The sequence below is a fragment of the Papilio machaon genome, chromosome 3, assembly GCF_912999745.1.
Source record: "Papilio machaon chromosome 3, ilPapMach1.1, whole genome shotgun sequence".
NCBI lineage: Eukaryota > Metazoa > Arthropoda > Insecta > Lepidoptera > Papilionidae > Papilio > Papilio machaon.
In genome coordinates, this window is record NC_059988.1 from 5,998,030 (window position 1) to 6,012,344 (window position 14,315).

Here is a 14,315-nt window from a genome sequence, read left to right on the forward strand (position 1 = left end):
TTATTGGATACATGTATATCTGTGCCGTGTGTGACAAAGTGATAAACTAGGGTAAAATAAAATTTCCATTTATACTACACTAGGGAACAGTACTAATAATAATAATAATAATAATAATAATAAACTCATTTAATCCATTCAGAAAGCATAACATTAATTAGAAAGTAAACAATAAAAAAGTAAAAACAAAAAAAATAACAAACATGCTGAAAGGAGGGAAAAAACACAAAAACTATTTAAAAAAAAAATAATAAAAAAGCAACAAGCATGCACATATTAACAAGTATAAAAAAAAAATCAAAGTTCCTACTAGGTTTGCAATGCTGAATGGACAAGGCCTTTACTCAGCATTGTGCTTATATCTTTTCAGAAATAAGCGCTGATATTCTGTAAAAGCCTGTACGTCAGTGCGTCAGTTACAGCAGTAAATAATTCTTAATTCTCATAAATGTATAAGTGAAATAAGGTGATTCTAAAAAAATATATATATAATTACGAATTTTGGTTAGGTTGAGAGTAAAAAGTATAATTTGGAAAGGGGAAAAAAATAGTAATAATTGGGAAAAAAAACAAAAGAGGGGTCTGTAGGTCTGATTAAGCATTCACAACTCTTTTTGAATTTGCATCAAAAACGATCTCAATTTGCTTTTAAATGTGATTTTGGTGCGTGCGCTCTTAATAGGCGGCGGGATGTTGTTCCAACACTTTGTTGCCGCATACCGAAAGCTACCTCGGAACGCGGCAGACTTGTGACGTTGGGTGCACAATTGCGGAAAACGTCGCCCCTGTTCAGAGCCCCTGCTCCTTGTAAAAATCAGTTTATTGCTCAGGTATTTTGGAGCTTCTGTTTTTATAATCTCAAAGAGCAAGCACGCTAAGTGAAGTTTTCTGCGATACGTGATTTTTAACATGTTATGCTCATTTAGGAATGACGTAACGTGATTTCGCGGTGGTATCGAGAAGCAAAATCTAGCACATGCATTTTGTACCCGTTGGATTAGCTTTTCAGTCCTAGCATATAAACGAGGTCCGTACACTGTGTCTGAATAATTTAATTTCGATAATACCAGCGCCTCCACTAGTTGGATACGAAGTCGTTCACTTAAATACCTCCGAACTTTGTATACAACACTTTTAACCTGTAGAAGCAGTTGCGTACGACTCCCGAAATATGCTTTTCGTAGCGCAAGCTTGGTTCGAGTAGTAATCCCAAGTTTTTGGCTTCGTAAACGCGCTCAACGACTTCGGGCCCCAACGTAACCTGACAGTCTGGCGGAATATTGTTGATCTGATATTGTGATCCAAAGATCATATATTTCGTCTTAGAAGGGTTGAGAACGAGACAGTTATTCTCGGACCAACGTTGTATTCTGTCGAGATCCTCGTTAAGGGACCGTACGGCGGAGGCCCATTCGCCACTCCTAAATGAAATGTATATTTGTAAGTCATCGGCATAAAGGTGATATTTACAATTTTCTATACATTTTATGATATCCGCTGTGTATAAAATAAACAGGAGAGGAGAGAGGATGGTTCCTTGTGGGGTGCCTCTTTCAAGAGATCTGTAAGCCGAGCGTTGTGTCTGACCGCTGTCCCGAGTTATTTCCACACACTGACCACGGTTTGTGAGGAAGCTCTGAAACCACTGCACTGTATCCGACTTGAAACCGTAATATGACATTTTAGAAAGAAGCAGGGATATGTCTATACAATCAAAAGCCCTTGAAAAATCTAGAAGTACCAGCAATGTGCACAGGCCTTCGTCCTGGGCGGAGATAATGTTGTCTGTTACATCTAACAGTGCTGTGGTGGTACTGTGACTTTTCCTAAAACCAGACTGGAATTCGGGAAGTATGTTGTTATTTTCTAGATAGTCTGTTAGCTGAATCCAGACGACTTTCTCAACGATTTTCGATAGAAATGGGAGTACACTGATTGGGCGAAGATCTTTCAATTCCTGAGGGTTAGGGTTTTTTGGCAAAGGTCGAATTATAGCGGTCTTCCATATTTTCGGAAATGTGGATGATGTTATTGAACAATTTACAATAGAAGTTATCGCACTGAGAGACTGTGGCAGCGTCATAAGCAGCATTTTCAGAGTAATACCATCAATGCCCTCTGCATTTGATTTAAGATTATTAATAATTTTGGAAATAAACAGCTCGCTAACAGGATGAAGGGAGAAATTGGCATTATTCGGATGTAGATGTGTGTCGAAATAACTCAAAGTAGACGGGTCAGCATGGGGAATTCCCAGTATATTTAGAAAATGACAATTAATATTGTCAGGGTCAGCCAGATAGGGAGGTAAAGGAGTATATTTGTTCGACGGCAATATTGTTGACTTTAAATTATGCCATAAAATTTTAGGTTTATGTAAATTATTATTTATATTATGATCAAAATATGCCCTCTTTTCATTGTGAATAGAATTGATAACTAAAGTTTTCAGATTTTTGTAATACATTTTATGGGAAACTAGTTTTGTTTTTAAATACCGTTTATGAGCTGCATTCCGAAGCTTCATCATTAATTTAATTATGTCTGTTATCCAAGGTTGGTTTTGTGCCTTGATTACACTGGTTTTTATTGGTGCAAATACGTCAAATAAATAACTAACAAAGAAATTGAATGATGATACCTTACGATCTATATCCTGTATACGAGTTACTTCGTTCCAATCAATGGAATTTAATGTTAAATCAAAATCTTCTATTGGTATATCTTTGAGTGGCCTGTATCTAATTTTTTTCGCGTGTATCTTACTTCTTTCACTGAGTAATTCACAAATTAATAAGGAATGATTACTCAGAGGTGCGACAGGTTCAACCTCAATCCTACGCGTTCTCGTATTGGTACAAATAACATCGATCAAGGTTTGGCTGTGGTCGGTAAAGTGGGTAGGGGACGTGACCAGTTGTACTAAGTCCAAGCTATATAAGAATGTGTTAAACTTACCAACCTTCACATCATTAGGGCGGAGCATATCAATGTTAAAATCGCCGAGAAGTATAATGTCATCACAGACCGCTAACGAGTTAATCGATACAGTTAGTGCGTCAAAAAATGAGTCGGCGTCGAGCCACGGTGGACGGTACGCGGTGCCTATAGCGAGCATCTTGTTATCAATCTTTAGCGTTAACCACATTTGCTCGACATAAGTAAGCGATGGGTCGACGGGATGTGCGTATATGCGCGCATTTATACCGCGTTTTATGTAGAATCCGACCCCGCCACCTCTGCCATTACGCACGGAACGTGGACGCGGCGCGTGCTGTAGCCGGTAGCCGGCGGGACGCGGGGCGCTCTGCTCCTCGCCCGCGCGTAGCCACGTCTCGCCCACCGCCAACACATCTAACGCATGGCGCTCGACAAGTGCCACGAAATCATCACAATATGTGTTTAGTGAGCCGACGTTAAGATAACCTAGCTTTAAATATGACTTAAGGCCGGTTAATGAACGTACTCAAATTTTGCTTTAAATAAAATAGATTTATCGATGATTTAATTATAATATGTAAAAAGGTTCTGACCGGTCTATTTATGAAAACATTATTTATATTTTCCGATATAAGATTAATTAACACAATAACCTTCCCACATAACACAGTAAAATATAATAACATTATGAGATTCCATATACACCTAAATAAATAAGATTTTAAATAGTTAAAAACAAAATAGCAAAGACCCAACCAAACAGCATTGCAACAGACATATGATATACAAGAAGAAAGGAAAAAGACATACAAAAGTACAATTTTATTCCAAATATAAAAACATGTAAACAACGAGAAATTAAGTAACTGTACATAAGTTGTTGGCGCACCGATTATACAAAAGTAATGTGTCAAATATTGCGCAAAATTAATATAAGTTAACAAGCAATTTTTTTTAATATTACAATAACAACTTATTAAATAAAATAACACAAAACAACAGTGGAAACAAAAAGGGTAAATGCAAGCGTACTGGACCCGAAACAGTGCAAGACAAGTACACCCTGCGATGTAGAAGCGTTTATCACTACATATTACTGACCAACTATTTAAGACCCAAAAATTTTTTTGATGTCTTCTTCACTACTAATTCGTTCAATAGCCTTACCTTCTTCCTTCCTTGTGAATATTCGGCCACCTTTTGTCCACACGTACTTCCATTGCAAGCGGGAAGCCGCTTCGCGCGTCTTACCGAACAGCTGTCGATTATTCCGCGTGAGTCGCTCGTTGACGTAGAATTTCCTCGGCGTCCCAGCAATGTTCATATCGGCCGTGGTGAGGCCGCGACGGACGCGCGCGGCGCGGAGCAAGGCGTCGCGTTGAGCCCTGCGCGCCAGCCGCACGACCAGCGGTCGCGGTTGCTGCGGCGCGCCCTCACCGTCGCCGCGGTTGCGTCTCACGGCGCCCTGCCGCTCCGCGTGCAATGTCGCGATCCTCTAGGGTCAGCCCCAGCTTCACAGCTACAACGCTGACGAGATGGAGGACGTTCTCGTTTCTCTCCTCAGGTAGCCCTGCTATTTCAACATCATTCAGCAGCAGCTCTTGATCACGATCATTCAACTGTATCCTCAGGTCCGCTATCGTATTCTCGAGGTGATCAACGTTATTGATAGTTTTTGAGGCAATTTTTTTTTCTACTTCTAGAACCTTTTCTTCGACCGAAGTTATGCGTCTACAGCAAGCTTGCAGATCGGCCTTAAACTGTTTTATCTCATCTCGTGTTTCTTTGAGGTCGCTACGAAGTCCCTGGACCTCCCGGATGAGCTCGCCGAGCATTCGGGTACATTCGGCCTCGCCTTTTCCGGGGGCCATTATGTCATCACCGGGGCTCGAGCTTTCTGACGAGACGTCGTTCTTGGCCTTGCAGCTATGACAAGCGAACCCTAGAGGGATAGGACCAGTAGGCAGGCCGCTGCAGCCGCGGTGGTAAACATTTGTACACTTGGTGCAACGCACACAGTCAGCATTCGCCGTATATTTGCCACACGCACGACACTTCGGCATTGCAGTCAACAGATGGCGCCACTTTATATTTTACAAAAAAGTTTAATAAATATTTTAACTTAAAGTTTAGGCGACCACTTTTTACCTTTAATTCACTAGTAACGGTTTTAGAAAAATAATATATATAGCCGCTAAAGTTTAAATTTACTGCTGCCGAGATTAAAATTATACCGATATTGTAAGGTAAGACTAAAAAACAGTTTCACACATATCACAAACTATTTAGTGAAATTGAGCGAATTATGATTAGATAATAATCACAGATGTTGTTAACACACTTTACTTCACTTCGCGATATAATTTAGAAAGCAGATTACTTGTTTACTATTTTTTTTACGCAATATAGTTCGCAGTAAACCGCTGCCACTGACGTACGTGACGTCACACCTACACACTATTCGCCGAGCAATAATTATAAATATGCTGGAGATTCATCACAAAAGTTATGTTTGAACCATATCGTTGATGTAGGTGACAACTTCAGTCCACAATTAAACATGAAAAGATATTAGTTTTCTCATTTTACTATGTTATATATTGTATGATGATTCCAAAGAGTACGTTTATCGATAATTATACAAATTGCTTGTGAAGCGAGCCTCGAACTCGTTAACATCTGTTGTAACATTAGTAACAAGTAACAATAGTAAATGGTCATGTAACAATTGAACGACCATTTTAACTTCATGAAAATGTAATGAACATTTAGTAACGTTGAAGCTTATGAATTATTTATTAACAGAGCAGAATAGAGCACAGGGCGATTCTAAAATTACAAATATTGGTAAAAGCTACACCTGAATTGTATTTTATAATATACTAGCAGTTACCAGCGACTTCGCCCGCGAGGAATTAAAAAAATCTAGTAATAAATGTAGGTAACCTGTGTCACCCGGTTATAGTGTAGCTTCCCAACAGTGAAAGAATTTTTCCAATCGGTTCACTAGTTTCGGAACCTATTCAATGCAAACAAACAATCAAATATTTGCTCTTTATTGCTTGCACTGTATTGATAGTTCCATTTTATAATATCTTGTCATCAAATCGACCCATAATTTTTTTTAGTTTATGTTCTCTCGATTTGTGAAACCCGACATTAACAAAGTGAGCATATATTCAGTATTATAAAGGAAATAAAATATATTCCTTCACGAACCGAAATACAATTCCCATCGTTCGGCGAACGTAAATAGCTATTTGACTGCATTATGTGGCTGCCGGGAAGAGTTATGTCTACCCAGTGTACCTCCCTCGTATTACATTCCTGTCTTGTGTGATTTACGATCGACGCTATTCATTGCTTTGTATCAATAAAATATTATATCTACGCAGAAAGAAATTACGCAATAGAATATCAAGGTATTTGAGTTTTATAAAAAAATAGGTTGGAAAGTTCAAGTGCAAGCTGATCTCCTTGATCGACATTGACTGTTGAGGTCAACAATTAGCGTATTTCAGACCGTTTACTAACTATTATAAATTATAGCTGTCACCCGCGTCTTTATCCGCGCGGCATTAAAAACAACTTAATAGGTAGCCTATGTGTTCTTCCAGACTATGTTCTACATCCGTGCTAAATTTCATCAAGATCCGTTGAGCCGTTCCGGAGATACCTTCAAATAAACATCCATCCATCTAAACATTCGCATTTATAAGTAAAATATGAATATATGTTCTAAGAAATTAAAATTGTTATTTTAAATTAAAAAAAAATCTAAAAACAATTTATTAGCTTTTCAGTCATATATAATTTATTTTGTCATCTGAGAACATTTAAAAAAATAAATTGACGTCCTATTGACGTTCCAGTTTCAAGTTTTCGTGTTAATTACTGGAACAAATGCTGTCGCCAAAAATATTAACGCAATTCGTTTCTAGATTAATAACCTGTCAGTCGCAGTCGCGGCTTTCACCATTCACCTAAATAAAGTTGAACCGTGTTATTTACTGGATTTATATTATTTTTGAAAACTGAAGCTCTTAAAAATGAACAGATAGAAAAAGTCTAGTTATTTTAAAGATCAACCTCAAAATGTCCTGGCAACCAGCTGAATGATTTTATCACAGAAGTATACTAATCAAGCTAAGGTTAAGATATCATCTCCCTGACCTTGTCCCACTTACGTATGGTTTGTGCACCAGGTTTCCGTCCTCCAAATAAATCTTTCTACCGTCATCTCTATTGTCACCCTCTTCTTGATCATGTCATCTTTCACGCCATCCATCCATCTTTTCCTAGGCTTACCTCTACAGGTGTACCCGAACCCAAAAATAACTGTACTAAGTATTTTCTTAGTAAAGCAGAATACATGGGCCACATATTCCGGCATGATAGGTATAAGCTACTTCAGCAAATAATGATGGGCAACATCGAAGGTAAGGACGCACGGGACGTAGGAAAAGACATGGCTACGTAATATGGAATGGACAGCGGAGGAATAGTTTCGCACTGCATTAGACAGAAATAAATTTTCCAAGTTAGCGGCCAACCTTCAAGACTGAAGAGGCACTGGAAGAAGAAGAAGTATATTGAGAAATTTAATTCGTTCTTATAAAAAATATCTGAAGTTCGATGGAATAGATAAACCACGACATCCAACACTTGAAGCACCACTTCATCCACTTATAAAAATTACCCTACAAAAGCGTACAATCAGCGATTTTCTTTTTAAAAAAATACTCTCAGCTAAAGAGTTATATGAATCTTATTTGTAAGCATAAGAAGTTCTGAGATTTACCTTTTTATTAAATATTTGATTTTTATCGATCTGTTGTCCATACAGTTACCCGATAGTTTACACATCTTACAGAAAACTATAAAGCCAGCTACACACCTTAAATTTTTACTAAACAGTGTCATTCTTCAGTTAAAATTGTGTGTAACTGGCTTAAAGAATTATATTGTTTTCATATCTTAAGAAATGTTTAATCTATTTAAAAACTTTCATTTAATGTAACTAAATCCCTAAACAATTTGTTAAAAAATATTAACGTAATCAACTACATTGTAATTAGATTTAGACTTCTTCCTGAGCAGCTTTCTCAATTTATTCCGCGATATAATAACGAATAAAATGAGATATTCCAAATCTGTGTCGTAATGTAGAACGCGTTTCAAAAGCTCTCTTACAATGGCAGTAAGTGCTTTATTAAAAGCTTCTTTAGAAGTATCCACTTGACTTTATTCGAGTAATTTTAAGATTATTATTTTGTACACAAGTGTTTCTATCTTTAGACATTATTTGTTTTACATGAAGAAAAATGAATCGTTACAATATAATACTACATTATTTTTTATGCAAACAATTTTACTGACCTTGTAGATATGATGGACGCTGACCATAGGCGATCTGAATATTAAAAAGTGAAATTAGAGACGATGTTCACGAACTGTTCATGAAATCAGTATCGATTTCAAGCCGACATACGGTTGGCAGGTTGTTTAACGACGGCTACAAACTGCGGTTCATGAATGCTGAAGATTTACAACTAATCACCCAACGCCGAGTGCTTCTTGAAGCTGTCGGTACCAACTGCTCCGTGTATGTCGGCCTTTAATTTTTTTTCTCGGTACTTACAATAAAATTTATACCCTAGTATCCTGCAACTGGTAAATCTTAAAGTTTTAGATAGATACTTGTGTAGATTTTCAGGACGCCGTTGCTTACAACTTCACCGAAGTGCTGAAGCGTGCACCTGACGTGTAAAGTTAAATGCTTTCCCACGTCTACACAATTGTACTTGTACACAATATAACACGTATGTGACCAACCGATTGTGAACAATAAATCGAAATACTTTTATCATTTCATGTTAATTTGTGGTAGTAACTTGAATAGATAAACCTAAATATTAGTGATATATCAGAGAACAAAGCGTTATGTAAAACCAAACATCTTATATCAGTCTATTTCTAAATATAGACCTTTCTTAATATCATTCACAATAAGTAGTATGATTTAAAGAGTGCTTATCGCCCTTTGATAGATTCTTAGAAATTTTTCTTATAAAATGTTGTAACTACTTTTAATAAAATTAAATCAAACCATTGTATGGACAATCAATTGTAAGTTGTTAAATATTCGTAGAGTTGGATCTAATTGTCATTATTCTCTGCTGCTAGTTGCGGCTTCAATAGAATTCATTAGGCATAAGGGACTTGGCTACCACTCAAAAAAAATCATTTGAAGGTTTAGTGTACATATATAGTAAGTATAGATATAATTTTTTTAGAAATAAATCCATATTTATTTAAAACGATTGTGTTGCAAGTGTTCTATCCATTTTCGATTTCTCCTTTTTTCTTCCTTGCGTGGAAAATCCAAGGCAATTACGGAAGCGGGTAAGAGAAATGAAGAGCGCTATTCCATTTAACATATGAGCGTGTGATGTTAAAACTAACAACCGTAATTTTATTATCATCTATTCTAAAGTCCGTTTTAAATTGTAACTGTCAGTGTTATACGCATTCGAAAAGCGTCGTTATTGAAAAACGGAAAAAAGTTGTAATCATAAAACAAATTTACGGTTTCACCTTTATTGCGTCGTGAACCAAAAATATATCCGGAGAATATCCATTACATCCACTTCAATGACTTTTATTTCAATAACGTAGGATCCAAATTCTCTTTTACCTAATACGCTTTGGCCGATACAAATCGAAAACGAAAATGTAATATTATAACGTTACGAAGCTTTTCAATGATATTCGAAAAGTTTTGAGATATAATTATTATTTATTGAACGTATAATATAAAAATTATAAATACTCTGAGTAAATTAAAGCAATTAATGAAAAAAAAACATGTGTAAATCATTATTTATACAATAAAATGTTTAGTTTGGCCGCTTTTTAATTGATTACAAAATGATTCAGAACTCATATAGTACGTTGTGTTTCCGAATCATACCTATTGTATTAACAGAAATATAGTCATTTTTACACAATTGATACAAATATTTGGTTGAAGTTTAAATTCAATACAGGGTTAATATATTCACGATTTCGCCGCAAAAACCTTTCAGAATAACGAGTTGAATTATTTTCGTATGAAACAGGGCAAATAAATTCACTGCTGTATATTTTACGAGCTACAGTTACAGAAAGTTTATGCGAACTTTCCAATTAACTGAATTATTCAGACAGACGAGGCTCGATTACATGCAATAAATTACCAATTGGGAATATCAAACATTTTGTGGACACTCACAATATAAATAAAAGTTCCAACAATAATTTATTCAGTAATACAGAATTTTAATAAAAAAAAAACAACCATTTCGGAGCTACGACTTTGTTATTACGAAAACTGTACGTTTAAATGTATATTGCCTTCTAAATCAATGTTTGAGTTATTTCTGTATGATTATTAATTTTTTATTTTTATGTGAAGAATATTTTCCATTTAAAAGATTAAATAATGTAATCTACAAATCGATTTTTCCGCGTACCATTCCGTAGATATATGTCATTGGATGTAGTTCAATTATTCACGGAGCCATTTCCACTAATCGTTTAACTGCAGTCCACAGTTATTCGATTACCTTAATTAACAGAACGTGCATGTTCAGGACTGCGTGCCGAGGAATATTTGCTAAACTATTTACTGTATAAAAAATGTACATACGATGAACATATAGTCGAAGAATAAATTCGCTACTCTTTAGAATAGAATATCATGCAGATTACGACTACCATAAGAGCTATAATTTAACATATACGTAGGTTGCTGTGACAAATTATCGACCTTATTGCATAGCAAGCATCAGGTGACATTTCACCGGACAGGAGATCAAAGTCCTCGACTGTACCTACGCAATATGTTTATATGCAAGACATTAACAAACTACTTGTAAAACGGAAAACCACAGATAAAACATATGGCTAAACATTCGATTTTTTTTAGTCTAATTTGGACCAAAAAGATCTTTTTATAGAACAAAACCTGGTCTAGAAATGATCAATGATCTCACTATTTTTATTTCTAGAATTTTTCCCTTCCATTAAAGACTTTTGTGTTGTGATATAGGTATAATCTGTACTTTACTCCCGACAATTTTTCTGCATCCAATATATTATATAATACATTTTGTCCACGATGTTATTATATTCATTAATCATAGAAAAACCTTTTCGAAACCTTGAACTATACTTTGTTAAGGCATTTAGAAAAAACACATACAGTATACTTCTTTGTATTTTGTCGACTGTATAAGTTACGTTTGTTTTTCATATCTGAAGTGAAAAAGATTTTTTAAATTATTTTTTTAGGAATTCCTCGCGTTTTTTTTTGTTTTGATTTTTTTCATTCATTCGTATGTCATGATTCATGGTTATTCATTTATTGTATTAATTCTTTTGTTAGTCAAACGAGACGTAAGTCTAATCGGTCAGAATAATGACCAGATTTATCAAGATCAAAAACATTTCGGCCGATACGGAAAATTATATACGAGTCAGTAGTTCGGTTGATTAAAATATTTAGATTCCAATCCCGGTATTACATATTGATTTAATTATAAGTCAAACGAATTTCAATGTTATGAACTTTAGTAACGATTTTAGTTTTTATTGAAGCAAAATATTTCTACAATATTATGAACAAATAATGATTTTTTTTATATATAAATGAACTTTACATAATTTTTTAAAAGTAAAATATATTTTATTTATAAATCTTATTAGAGTCGGCGTCAGGCATGCGGCCAGCCGTAAAAAAGGAAGCCAAAACTTTAAGGTTTATAAAACCTTGTGTGCCGACAACACGTGAGTGGGATAAGGCCAGGGAGATGATGAATAAATCTTATTAAATGGAGAAATCGGTAGGTCCTGTATGGAAATAAAAGTCATTCGGGCGAAAATTTTACTGATATGATTATATTAAATCTTTATAAGTCATAAACTGGTAAAATCGTTTGCATATTTAATTTTTATACCTGATTCTATTAAAAATACCGGGAAAAAAATAAAATTTAAAAATATTTTATAACTTTCTATGTTTGTATAAAAATTGCCTTTCACTCCGATTTCTATTGTTTAGGTATACTTTGATAGCGTTTTCAATACTTAGTTGGTTTTTGTTCTTCACTGACAAAGCGTGTCAAATTCAGATAGCATTTGTAGAATAAGAATAGTTACTTCAAAAAGAAAATAGAGAAATTAAAACCACTAGTTTCTTAAGTAAAAACAATTTCCTTTTCCTTCATTCGTTTGCGAAGAGGTAGCCGCGCTCAAATGGATTTCTTTCTGTTGTTTGTTATACAATTCAGCCGCGGACTCAAGTCGACGCTTTTCACTTAAAAATTATTTACTTCACTTGACAAAGGTTAATCGAAAGAGCAGGAAAATCCGAGAATTTCAAACCTTTCAGGTTTTTTTTTTATTTTATTTAAAAAGAACAAATACAAGAAATAGAGTTCGTTGTTTCGTAATCTTTTCTACCATTCATTGTAGACTTGTCAAACAGAAACTCTAAAAATACTCAAATTTTAGTTTTATAGTCATATTTTTTATATTTTATAATCGTATTTATAGTCAATAAATGACATAATTTTCTTGTACATAATGTAACAATGCCCACACAACTGCGACGCTGACACATGAAGAGCAGTTAAATTTTGCTGCCGCCAGTACTGGACGTTGCTGACCGCAAGAGTAATTGCTGCATTGTCCACGCGGAGAACACAACTCTCGTACAACGTAATAGCTTGCGTTATCGTGTAAAGCGTGTAAAAGTAGTATTCAGCCCTTAGCTAGCGCACTAACTTCTGTCGCCGCTTCCACATTTACCTTGTCCCTAAGGTAGTTTCTTAGTGCTGATTTCTCATATTCGTAGTTAATCAATGCAGCAAGTTTATTTACCCTCCTTTACCTTATCAATCTGATAGATTCATTTTATATCTTATATAAAAGGTTAGATAGAAAATATGTGGACCCTTTTCTATTTTCTTATTTTGATCCAATTGCAATTTTGTGATGAAAGTAGACTTGAAACGAATATATGGTTAAAAAAGTAGTCATTTATATCACATTATAGGAAACCTTAAATTGGCAGATTATCTTAAAGCTAATTTAGAACTATAGTTCAAAACAGTTTTTAAATTAGATTAAATTTAAATCAAGATTTCAAATTAAATTTAATTTTTATAATAAGAAATGTACAAAATAGACATTCAAAATGTATGTCGCACGCCGCAACGAGCTCCAAAATGTTCCCGTGTAATTTAAGTGAGTGCTTTATTAAAAGCTTCCTTAAAAGCGCCACTTTGCGGTCTTTCGACAATTTCAATATTTTTCAAAATAATTTTTGAAAAAATAATTCAAAATACTTTTCCTGCTTTAGTTTTCTCTGCACCTAAAGAATATCCTGAATAAAATAGCCTACCTTTTTGAAATTGTTAAAAAAATATAAAATAATAGGAAACATAGTGTTCAGCTTTAATTCATGACTTAAGTCTATAGAAAAATTAATTTTATTCCAGTTACTTAGATCATTTGTAAATATTTTAAACATTGTTATGTTACCCAAATTAGCAATTAATAAAGTTTTTAAATTATTAAGTACTTTTGCTGCGATTCTTTTTCCTAAGCTTTTCTTAAGTTTTAAAGTCACAATCAATATTTACAAGGTAGAGTTACAAAAGAGCGACTTTTTTGACATTTAATACCATAAATACAGCAAATCTTCATAGGTATCGTATTCAATTAGGGTGACGAGCTTTTCTCGAACACTTCACAAAATTGCCTATCTTATTAAAGAAATAGTCCTAAAAACCTTTTCTGGACGTTTCTCGTGATAAATGAAGCTGACTAACTTCATTAATTAATTGGAATCTTTGATCTCTGCTTTTGTTTTTTGCCTTTTCACTTTCACTATCTTCTAATAAAGATATTCTTAATATTTCAAGACAAGAAATCAACGCATCAAGGACTTTAATTTCTAATTATTACGCATACAGACGCTTTCACGTTCATCATCATCAGCTCACTATACGTTCCCACTGAGGGGCTCTGAGCCTGCCCGAAGTTAGGGGTGACTAGGCCATAGTCGACCATCATGGCCAAGTGCGGGTTAGTTGACTTCACAGATATCATTGAAATTCTTCTCAGATATGTGCAGGTTGCATCACGATGTTTTCCTTCACTGTTATAACGTTGGATAAATGTACTTATGGAAATCAATAAGCGAAAAGTGCATGGCGGGACTCGAACCCAGGACCTGCAGATTGCAAGTCAAGTGCTTAACCCCTGAGCCACTGACGCTCTTTCACGTTATTAACAATGAAATAATTTCGTAATACGTATTTTATTAA